We start from the raw sequence: 12786 nt of genomic DNA on the forward strand, positions 1-12786 counted from the left end.
AAAGCAATTATGCTATGTCTAGCATTCTATGCTCAGCATTACGTTACTGAGCATAGCAAATAAAATCGTTGCAAAACGGTATCCACTCACGTTTAACTTTTAGTCGGCTTGTTACGGTTAAAAAAAATAGTCACATTACATACTACTGGAGTTTTTCTCAAAGTGTGGTATGAGAGTAGTGGTACACAGAAGAAGTTACTGCCTTTTGCCTTGGTGTGCCAAATTTCCAGTGTCCTACCTATAATTAATTTGGCTAGACTAATAACAAACTTCAAAGACATTTTTCTCAGTTTCACACTCAAGCGAGTTAATGTCTTTTGCCTTCGTAGGGCAGCATAATTGTGCCCCGAATCCCAGCCAAGGAAGAAGGGTCTTATCTAGCGAAATGATTGGTTATTTTCAAAAAAATACAATTTAAATACTTTTTAATCTCAAATGCTTGTTTTGTCTTGCTCTTCTTGAACTCTGTGTATTCTGGTTTAAGACAGGGTATGTCAAAAAACTTGATCGTATTTTCTCCCTCAACTTCAAAAATCATTTCAAAATCATCCTACATCGCTGCAGAAGTACTGACACAGTCTTTGCAATGTGACCCTTCTTCCTCAGCTGGGATCGCATTTGGGATCGTTTGAAGTCGCATTTAAACTGCATTTTGGAAGTTCAAACTCGGGGCACCATATCAGTCCATTACATGGCGAAAAAACCTGACATGTTTCCTCAAAAAACATAATTTCTTTGCGACTGAAGAAAGAAAGACATGAACATCTTGGATGACAAGGGGGTGAGTATGTTATCTGTAAATTGTTGTTCTGGAAGTGGACTTCTCCTTTAAAAGGGATTTATTTTTTACATTTTGGATTAAAAAGAATAACACTTATTTTATATAAAAATTAAATGAGTCATTTTGAGGATAAAAAAGAATATAAAAACACCATAATCCCAAAATAAATGTATACATATCATATTTTTATCTTATATTTTTATTGTTGAAGAAAAAAATACTTTATTTTTTTGGGAAAAAAAGAAAAGGCCTCTCCAACACAAGAGCATTTTTATTATTATATATTTTAAGTTTTACATTTTACAAAGTTGTAAAACTTAAAATATATTAATTTTGTAAATCTCAATGTATTCCGTCGATGAAGGGTGTCTTTCATAGCAACAAAATGCAGTGTTAGGCTCACTTTTATATATATAAACAGATAAAAAAATAATACCTCAGACAAGATTGTATGCCACTGTATTTTATTTATAAAGTTAATACTTACAGACATAACAGACAGGTGTGGGTAAGACAAAATTCAAATATTATTGTTTAAAAGATTAAGGAGATTGACAATTACTTTAACCAAACATCAAAATTGAGCAACTTGATCAAGCTTCTTTTTGTTTTCTAAAATGAAACAGCCCATCGGTGACTTCTTTTATTGGTTGCTGGCCAATTTTCACAAAGGAGATGGACTCATAATAGTCTTTTTGGCCTTCCTCAAAGATGACATAGATGTATTTATGATCCGCAGTTTCATTGCCTTTAAGTGACGTCATACAAGAGTATCCACTTGGCCCGGCCCAGATCTTCAGAGTATCTTTCACCCATGATTTACTGCCATTTAGAGACCAGCGAAGGGTGAGGTTCACTCCTGAGGAAAACAACAAGTTATATATAATCATGAATTACCTATTGTACATGCTGCTCTCTCAAAACACAGTACAACAGTACAAGAGACAGAGAGTAAAACAATAACATAATATAGAATCAAGATATGTGCAAATATGCATTAAAGTGACTGTAATGACTGGGCAGGCTGGTATTTGGCATTTGAAATGTATTATTACTATTTAAAAAATACTTTATACAGTTTTTCTTAATCCTTTCTTTGAAAAACTGCAGCACCACACATATTGAAGGTTTCCATTATCTGACACTCCTAGTTAAGGTACTAGAGCTTATGATATTTAAAAAAAGTGTGTTAAATAAGCCAGATCTGTTGTACTCCAAGACCAGGACTGAGAAACACTGATTTCTCATATCATCATGCTTGCTGTTAGCGTTGGCTGGGTTGGTGAAGTAAAGCACTCCTTCCTTCACTAAAGCTCCAGCTGCAACCGCAGGATCCTCCAGCGTGTGATCAAACACCAGGTGCTCCACCGGCAGAGACTCTCCTCCATCCAGACTGCGTACAACCATACGACAGAGGCAGTGATAGTTTTAAGGATAGTGTTGCGCACATTAATCATGATGCTGCCGTCATCCAGCTCCACTGGCTTTGAGGAAACATAGGACAGAAGTCTGACGATTTTACAAACTGTTCTGATCCATATTTCTGTCACACAACCACCAATACAATCATTGCTAAAATATAATAGTGAAAAGTTCATGATCTTCCTACCTGACACTCATATGGTTAAAAGTCAAGGTTGTTTTTGTGCAGGTTGTAGGGGATGCTCTTCAGTTCAGCTCCGTATCTCCATGTGTTTCCATTATCGTCACTCAGGATGCAAAACACTCCGTCTCCAGCAATTCTGCAGGGGCCACACACCACCAGACGCCCAACTGCACCATTGGATGAACACCTGGTCTGAAATCATGAAGAATCGTTTAATCAAATCAGTATTTTGCATAGTCTATCTATGGTATTAGTTATTTCAGATAAATCCAAAGTTAAGAGGCAAGAAAAAACAATATAAACAAATATAGGTGGAAGCAGTTATTATCAGGGTCTAGGCGCTTTAAGGCATTTAAGCACATATGAAAAAAGACATTACGTATTATTATTACCAAATCTGTAACCACCTAAATCAATCATTAAAAAGAAAAAATTGCCTTTTTGGCATATCCAGGTAATTTACCATATGTGATGATTCTTAACATTTATGATTATTATGGCACCACCTATGGTCAGATTTACATAAAGTCTTGCATGCTTGTTTACAGTCATCTGTCATATGTGCTCACTGAGTTTTTGTTTTGAAGATGTAGGCTTTTGCATGCACTTGACCAGTGTTCGAGTTGTGTCAAAGCTCTTGGGGGGTCCCCCTAAACAGACCCCAATTCTAAGATAAAAGCTTATTTTTTACGATGATCAGTGGATTAGGTGTACCAAACAAAAACTAAGCAAAGAAGAATTAAATATCTAGCCGAGGAAATTAATATTTTCAAACAAGTTTAAAGTGATTTTTACCTTTTGTGGAAATTTTTTAACCACTATAAAGCCATTCTTTTCTCTGAAAGTGTGCACTATCTTTTGCGTCAAATTCTTATATTTAATCAGTAAAGTCACTTAGAATAATAAGACATTTTAGGCTGTTATCACACAAATAAAATCATTAGCAACAAAATTCATCTTTTTAATACAGAGGAAACACAAATGCTGCATCTGAATTTGGATTGAGATGTATTTACCCACTGTAAATACATGCAGGACATGAATGCATTTAATCTGCAGTTACAAATGCATGAAAAAAATGAAAAGGTACTTTGTGGAAAATGTGGAATTACAACCACTAGTTAGTGTTATTAAGTCACAGTTAATAAGTGAGTCATTGCGACTGAACCGAATCATTTGATTTATTCAGGAACAGAACACCGTCACGTGCTGTGGCTGTGTTTGGAATGATTTTTGGTGGTGAAATAGAGCAACAATAGGCAATACGGTGTCTAAAACGTAAGTCTCTTAATATTAACTTCTAGTTCATTGAACTGTTGTATAAAATCAATATCATATCATATCAAAAAAAAAAAAAAAATGGCAAAAATAAATATACATTTTCTGTCCCCATATCCTGAATTTTGGGAAAATGCATTTTATTAGACTGAATCACGCGGTGAAACAACACACTCTAAATGAGCACAGTCAGTCAAGCTAGTGTTTAAAGTTGCGTAACCCCGGTTCTCTGAGAAAAGAGTGAGGTATCTCACTATGGGAAACGCCCCCAGGCGTGATAGATTATGGAAGCACCAATTACACCACATCTGTCCAAAGGACGGACCAATCACAGCTCATACAAGGAGCCCATCCCTCTCCCTATATATACAGCTGTGATCCCCAAAAACGGCATTCTTGTTCTCTTCCCCGTGAAGACTTTCCTTCAGCACCTAGGCTGCGCTGCTTTCAGTTTATAAACGTACCATCAAGGTTGACATTGCCAAACACAGTACAGTCGAACGGAACGAATCGCCGGCATCCTCTTATAGGCCATTTTATGAAAGGGGTGAGGCGTTTGAGACCAGTGTCGAAGCGACTGGTCCCGTCATGGGATTTGTCTATGGTCTTGAATGCTTTAACTCAGGCCCCGTTTGAACCTCTGGAGAGTGTTCATATTAAGCTCCTATTGTTGAAAACAGTCTTACTACTTGCTTTAGCCTCAGCTAAACGAGTGGGGGAGTTACATGCCTTGTTGGTTCATCAAGCATGTCTAAATTTTAGTCTGGATGACAGCAAAATTATGCTGCTGCCAAACCCAGCTTTCGTTCCCAAAGTCAGTGATTCAGCTTATAACTGCTCTGCTTTGGAGTTACGTGCTTTCTACCTTCCTCCATTTTCTTCTTCAGAGGAGAGGAAATTGCACACTTTGTGTCCTGTATGAGCATTACACTTTTATGTAAACAAGACAGGATCGTTCAGGAAAAACGATCAATCATTTGTTTCATGGGCCACTCATTGTAAGGGTAAGCCGATCTCCTCGCAACGCCTCTCCCATTGGATGGTGGAGGCGATCGAACCAGCCTATACATCTATGGGTCTTCAGTCCCCAGAGGGCCTTAGGGCCCATTACACACGAGGTACTTTTCAAGGGGATTTCGGTGGGAGCGGCAAGTTGGACTTCCCACCATACATTTATCAGATTTTACCGTCTTGATGTCACTGTGCCTTCATTGACTCATGCAGTTCTTAGGGTTGGCTCTTTGGAGGACTAAAGTCTTGTCTCCCTTTTTCGAGTCTGTTCAGGCGTCTTCGGAAAGCATGCATTACGGGAGTTGGCTATATCATTCCCATAGTGAGATACCGAGCGATTGTTCGAAAGAGAACGTTAGGTTACTTGCGTAACCCCGGTTCTCTGAGAACAGAGTGAGGTATCTCACCAGGCTTCCCTTCTCGCATAACACAGGGGAAGAGTGTGCTTAGAATGCCGTTTTTGGGGATCACAGCTGTATATATAGGGAGAGGGGTGGGCTCCTTGTACGAGCTGTGATTGGTCCGTCCTTCGGACAGACGTGGTGTAATTGGTGCTTCCATAGTCTATCACGCCTGGGGGCATTTCCCACAGTGAGATACCGAGCGATTGTTTGAAAGAGAACGTCTTATAATCAGTGAAGCTGTCCATACACTGTATGATAAATCAGTCTCTTACTTACATAGTTCATACATCTGCACTTTGTTGCTTATGATGAGGGAATTCGCGAGTTCAATCTGAACAAAACTCCAGGTTTCAGCAATGACTGTTCTGAACGCCTCTGATTGGCCACTGCAATTTAAACTCAAACTTAAAGTCGTGTGTGATTGGTTATAATGCGCAACGCTGTAAAAATAAAATATGATTTAACGTGAGCAGGTCTAAATTTAATACAGCAATTAATTCCTTTCATTTCATTTTCACTAGTTTTATGTTTGAGGTATTATATTTTTATTGAAAAACCAGGGAACCCCCCCTAAGTATATTTTTTGGGGTGTTAATGCTTATGGGAGGTCCGTTCCAAGTCAACCGGACTAACGGTGCATAGTTATAGATGTTTTAAAATTTTTTCCCTGTTATACCGGCACCAAGTGGCCAAACTCCATGTTTTTTTTTTACTGTGACCTCAGATTGAGCTCTTACATACGTGCTCCAATTTCTGCGAAATTATGATGTTCTGTTCAAGAGTTACAGGTGTTTCCAAGTAGGGCTCGCTGCAGCCTGCGGTGGACATCCAACCCCCTCCCACATCCACCATCGCCGATACAACCCCGCACGCTTACGAGCGTGACGTACAAAGTCACGCCCATATAAAATATGTCACCTTGTGATTCCCCAATCCCTATACCGGGGGGAAACCCGGAAGTATGTCGAAGCAACTTACGGTAGTTCCGGGGATCTATATAAGATAATAGGCCATTGTCCTTCATTTTACTAATACACGTTTTCTTATTTGTGTAAAGGATGTCTAGGCTAAAATGCCACAACTTAAATCTAAAATATTTAATATGGCGAACTTTTAGACTAACTTTAAATGTCAAAAATTTAAAGGGGACAGTTCGATTTTGGTATTGTAAAAGTATGTAAAATTATTGTAAAAGTTGGTATTGTATAATTGTTAGTTATTTTTTTTAAAGATGTGCTCTACTTATCATAAAGTGTTAACATTTAAATGACAGAATCAACAGTTCTCCATATGCAGTAGGCTACACATACATCAGCTAAATAGAGGTTGATTGCTTTGATAGTTTAAGTAACATGACATTGACCTTCAGGCCTTGTTATCACAAGAAATGTGTCCAGGTCCTCCACATACTTAAAGATGAATAAAAAGACATAGTTTACTTCTTTGGGCATTTTATATTTATTATTTTACAAAAATAATTCAATTTAAAATGTACACTACCAGCCAAAAGTTTTTGAACAGTAAGATTTTTCTTGTTTTTTTGTTTTGTTTTGTTTTGTTTTTTTTAAAGAAGAGTCTTCTGCTCACCAAACCTGTATTTATTTGATCCAAAATAACACAAAATTTAAGATTTCTATTTGAATATACTTTAAAGAGTAATATATTTCTGTGATCAAAGCTACATTTTCAGCATCATTATAGTCTTCTGTGTCACTTGATCCTTCAGAAATTATTGTAATATGCTGATTTGCTGCTCAAGAAACATTTCTGATTATCATTAACATTTAAAGCAGTTGAGTGTATTTTTTTCTGGATTCAAGATCAGCATTTATCTGAAATAAAAAGGCTTTTGTAACATTATATACTATACCATTCAAAAGCTTGGAGTCAGTGTGTGTGCATATATACATTATTATAGAATTAATAGATTATAGAAATTAATACTTTTATTTAGCAAGGATGCTTTAGATTGAACAAAAAGTGACGATAAAGACATTTATAATGTTACAAAAGATTTCTATTTCAGATAAATGCTGTTCTTCTGAACTTTCGATTCATCAAAAAAAAAATCTACTCAGCTGTTTTCAACTTATAATAATAGTAATAATTACAATAATAATAATATTGAGCAGGAAATTAGAATATAGAATGATTCCTGAAGAATCATGTGACTGGAGTAATGCTAAACGTCATGTTTGAAATAAAAAAAAATTAATTACATTTAAATAGAAATATGGAAAACTGTTTCAAATAGAAAAAGAGTTATTTTAAATAGTAAAAATATTTTAAAATGTTACTGTTTTAGCTACACTTCGGATCAAATAAATCTTTTGATTGATTGTGTTTAATAAAATACATGTTCCAAATATCAGTCTGAGCAGTTGAATAAACAGTTGAATGATCAGACGAACAGTTTGTTATGCAGTACACATACCTACATACATAGGCTACACAGAGAGATTCCTTGCTCTGAAAGACTATTCACAGAACATGGCATGAGGCCTTGTTCATCAAGAAAATTTTATATGAATGTGTCCAGCTTCTCCAGATGCTCAAAGATGAATAAAAAAAAATCTCTTGCTTCATCCAATTCTCCCCCCGGTAGTCTTTGATGGCATTCTGTTGATTTTTACTGTCCATCTGTAGAAAGGCAGGACCTTTCACCTCCCCACAGAATAATTCACAGTGACTCTGTTTCCAGCACCACGATGGACCTTCGCAAACTTCCACTTTATGTCCTCTTTGAGCTCCTGATAAAAATAGAGAATACATATGTGTTGGAAGGTATATGTGTCCACTAAAAAGTATTTACCTCATCATTTAGGCTACCTCATTATTCTACATACAAACATATGTATGATTAATATATATTTATTTATCTATATCAATATCTAGAGAAATGCTCTCACCATACCTCTATGCACCACTGCATGGCTTATGTGGTCCTCCAAGTGAACTGTAATGAGTCATTTTCTTTACTGGTAAAACTGCAGCAGGGACCCCTCAACCCAGCAGAACTGCCCTGCATCAGGCTTGGACTGAAAATGTGTAGAATGCACAAAAACATCGACAAACGTTATGTGATCTTTCCATTAATATAAAAGAATACAAAGATAATTTGTGACATACACAGGGTTATCCAGCAAGACATAGTGAAATGATGCGGTTACTCATCTGATTTACTCTGATCAGTGTTAATCATTAGTCATATGTATGTGAGTGTTTTGTGTGGGGGGCCAGGTAAGTATATATGTGTGAGAGGGATGAAGTGTGTGTGTCTGAGTGGGTGAGATGACTGTATTGAGTGGGGGTAAGTGTATAAAAAAAAACTGCACATTGATTCAGCATTCACTTTATGTCATAAGACGTAGATAGATAGATAGAATAGATAGTGCACTATCTATTCACACATATATGTATGTATTTGTGTGTGTGTGTGTGTGTGTCACACTTATGTGATCCCACCTTCATTTCTTTTTGTATTTTGTTTTTTATTTAAACCAGTCTTAAGTCGCTGGGGTAAATTTGTAGCAATGGCCAAAAATACATTGTATGGGTCAAAATTATAGATTTTTCTTTTATGCCAAAAATCATTAGGAAATTAAGTAAAGATCATGTTCCATGAAGATATTTTGTTGAGTTCCTACTGTAAATATATCAAAACTTAATTTTTGATTAGTAATATGCATTGCAAAGAACTTAATTTGGACAACTTTAAAGGCGATTTTCTCAATATTTTGAATTTTTTGCACCCTCAGATTCCATATACTGAAATAGTTGTATCTCAGCCAAATATCGTTCTATCCTAACAAACCATACATCGATGGAAAGCTTATTTATTCAGCTTTCAGGTGATGTATAAAGCTCAATTTTGAAAAATTGACACTTATGACTGATTACAGAAGAGGGGTATTCTCACTTCCATATGCACAAGTGTGGGGTGTTAAGAGTGTCTAATTTTTCTCTTTTACGAGTCAGTGTGCTGTGTAAGTAGATTGTAATTTCTTTTGGGTTTATTGTATTTTTCATTTTCATTGTATTGGTTGGTATATGATTTTGGAAGAGTTGTGCTACCCTCTGATTTCCTGTATTTCCAGCTCATATGAGCAGTGTTTGGCCAGCTTGTGAGCACAATCAGAGTTGATTATATTTATTGCATTTAATAAAAGTGAATTATTTATAGTAATTCTGCCTTGAGCATATTCATTAAATTGAATAGCCATGTGGGACCCCTCTTTTGGCGGCCTTGGGATCTCCTACCCAGAGTAAATTGGAGTGGCGTAGTCAAAGTTTAAAACACATATTAAGCCGAACTGTTGTTTATGTGCATGAACACGACGCACACATTCTTAAACGCTGTCAATGTTTTTAGTTATGATAAAGACCAAAGATATATTTTTACTTACACACACGGCAAACAACTTCTTCTTTTTAGCGGTTAGTAAACAAATGATCTTATCGATGCTTCTTCCTGTTTCAAAATGAATGAATGATAAGGCTCGTTTGAGATGCGCCTCGCCTCGCCTGAAATGTAGGCGAGAGCAGGCGGCTGACTGAGAGGAGGCCCCATTCTGAGAGTGAGGGGAGGAGTGAAATAAGTGCAGTCAAGACAGACAGTTCTGACCTGTTGAAGTAGAACAGATACCTACGAGATCAAAGGTGGATGTCGCGTTATCACACTCACGTGCTGTGTTGCTGATAAATATGATATAATTTCAGCTCTGTTGTTTTTATAGGAAAATAAATATGATGAACAAGACACTCAAAGTGCTTTCTATTTAATTCCATACGAAAGGCGTATTTATCATCCGTTTTTACTTGAATACAAACGTGTATTTTAGATTTTTTATAGAAATATGACAACAATCACATATCTCACGCAGAGATCGCACTTGCATAGTGTTGAATATTCATGCTTAATTTAAAGACATAACCACATGATATTAGAGTAAAAAATAAAACATTTTAGAAAAGAACGGCAACATCACAGTTGTCTGAACCAATGAGCTTTAAGCTGTGTCGTCAGCCAGTCGTTTCCCGTCGTGCTTTTGGTCAGCGCAGTCGGTGGAGAGCTACTGCACCCGACTGCTCAATCCGACACAGCCGCCTCACCGTCGCGAGAGTTTTTTTGGCACACGTCAGCATGACATCAGAGCAAGGCGGAAGTAACTCGGACACATTTCTAACCGGCATACATCTTGCGGTGATCACCGGTGATCGGTTCTGCGCAGATTTTGCTCATCTCAAACGAGCCTAATGTGATGTATTTGGACAGGAGCGTGGGTTGTGCTGTCGCACTTGGATGTGGGCGGGGCTGGATGTCCACCGCAGGCTGTAGCGGTGTTTCAGTAAAAAAAGGCCCTGCCCCATATTAATATTTTGACGTCCATTGCCATATTTTCCATATTTTGACGAAAGCTCGTTGTTATTTTTATATAATTATTAACGTTTGCTATCTAGAGAACCTTTCTGCACTGGTTTAGATTAGGCGAAAAACCTAGGACTAGTTTCCAAAAGTAGGTGTTTCAAAAAAAAATCCAAAATACCTGAAAATGTATAAGACATTTGAGTCTGCGACTTATGGTTAAGGCCGCATTAACCATTGGGCTAGGCGGGGCTGAAGCCCTGGGGCCCGAGCAAGGAGGGCGATCGCCAAAACCCCACCACACCCCCACTTATTAGTGCTATTAGGAGCTTTTCCGTAATTTCCATGCATTACCATTAGAGATTAAAACTTAGCGTTTTAATTTGGTTTACAAATCAAATGCATTTATTCTATATTTTACTTTTGAACGACCTGTGCATGTATCTCAGGTGATTGCTGCGCCTCATTCACCTCATAATCTGGAAATGGTACGCAATAGAATTTATCTTCGAAAAATGTCAGCTTTTCTAAAAACAAAGGGCGCTATCTGAAAAAATGAGGAGAGGGAAAAACTCGAGTTGCAGCTGGTGGAGCTCATTCTCCAGCACACGTCCAGTCACAGACCACTGATTTAGATGGGTGCTCACTAACATCATGCTATGTCAACGCTGTTACAATTTTAAACAGTTTAAAATCGTCACTTTCCAGAATAACAGGTTTTGACATGTGGGTAACAGGGATGACACCCTGACATGTCACTCTGGGTGTATTATTGAGCTAATGCCTATATCATTCAGAGGCATATGAGCATCAGTTGCATTTTTAGTTAGTATTGTTGGTATTGTTGCTATACTTATTGTTGTTCTTGTTACACAAGATAATCAGTCTCAATAAAACTCATTTGTCCCAAATCACTGTCAATATTACATCCATGTAAATGCAATTAAAAACAAGAGCAGCAAGGTGACTGCAGACCCTCGCCCCAGTCTTGCAATATTCAATAAAGTGAAACCAAATTTCAGCATCAAGATCTTGGTCTTGGTCAAGATCTGATCCTCTTCCTTGCCTACTTATTGAACCACATCAGTATATTTTAAGTTCTGTGACAGGACACAGACAAACAGATGGATGCATGATCTAATTACAATACCCTTAAAACATTGGATATTTTAGAAATGTAATGTACTAAATCAACAATTAATTTCCTTTAACTGAAAAACTTACTATTTTGCTGTTTAACATTGTAAAGCTGCTTTGACACAATCTGTATTGTATGAAGCGTTAAAATAAAGGTGACTTGACTTGACCAATACAACTATGCCAAGTAAGTGCACATTTCTTGACATGTTGTTACCATCCAAAATTAGAATGTTCTTTGTCATCTGAATGATAAAAATAAAAATACTTAAAAAATCGAAAAATGTAAAACAATCCTAGTGAAAAGAGGGTCTAAAATGCTGCCCATACATGTGAAAACTATCACAGTTCTAGTTAAACTATAGTATATAGTAACGCTTGTGTCTGTAACAGTGTTGACAAAAATACCACAACATGAGCTAGAAAAAAAGTTGTAAAACAATAAATCAGCCTGAGATGGCACAATACAATTTATTGTCATTTTTAGGTGTCTTCATTTCATGAATATTTATAAAATGCTGAATTTAATTATTTTATTTTTTAATTTTTCCAAACGAAAAATGCACTGATTTTGCGGAATGACCCATAAAATCTCAAGAGGCAATCACCTAACAGCATGAAATACCAACAACGGTTATCGGATGACATGATCAGTAATCATGATGACAGATTAGGCTACTTTATCTTTTACCGTGTATGTTACAGATTCTACTAATACAGGACATCTTTTAAATAAATGTATATATCCATTGAAATATATAGATGGCATTCGTTGTCATATCTGGCAGTTGCTATTTCTTTATCATACACCAAATATCATATGAAACACATGTTACATGAGATATATTTATTTTGAGAGATTGAACATGGACAATCTGTCACCATGAATGTTCATGTCATGCTTACTGATAGTGGCACCTGGTGGCAGAGGTTGGTACCGCATACTAATTTTTACAGAAAAAAATCACATTAAGAAGCATCACGTTAAATAATAATTTGTTTGCTTTCTAACAATTAGCTCGCGATATCAGTCTCTGCCATCAGGTGCCACGATCAGCAGTTAATCTTGAAATGTAATGCTTACAAAGGTGACAGATTATCGTTTTACCTGGTTCTAAATGTTAGAGATTGTCCTAATAGTACATCTGTCCATTCATTTTATATGGCTCGGTTTACATGTATTAATTATATTATGCAATTAATT

The 12786-nt window shown here is 36.7% G+C and overlaps 1 pseudogene; it reads right to left on the bottom strand.

The window, feature by feature from the left end:
- Positions 1-1374: 1374 nt before the first annotated feature.
- LOC127182100 (sialidase-1-like) lies at positions 1375-5932 on the bottom strand (annotated as a pseudogene).
- Between the last annotated feature and the right edge of the window lie 6854 nt (positions 5933-12786).

This window comes from Labeo rohita, chromosome 19 (assembly GCF_022985175.1).
Source record: "Labeo rohita strain BAU-BD-2019 chromosome 19, IGBB_LRoh.1.0, whole genome shotgun sequence".
NCBI lineage: Eukaryota > Metazoa > Chordata > Actinopteri > Cypriniformes > Cyprinidae > Labeo > Labeo rohita.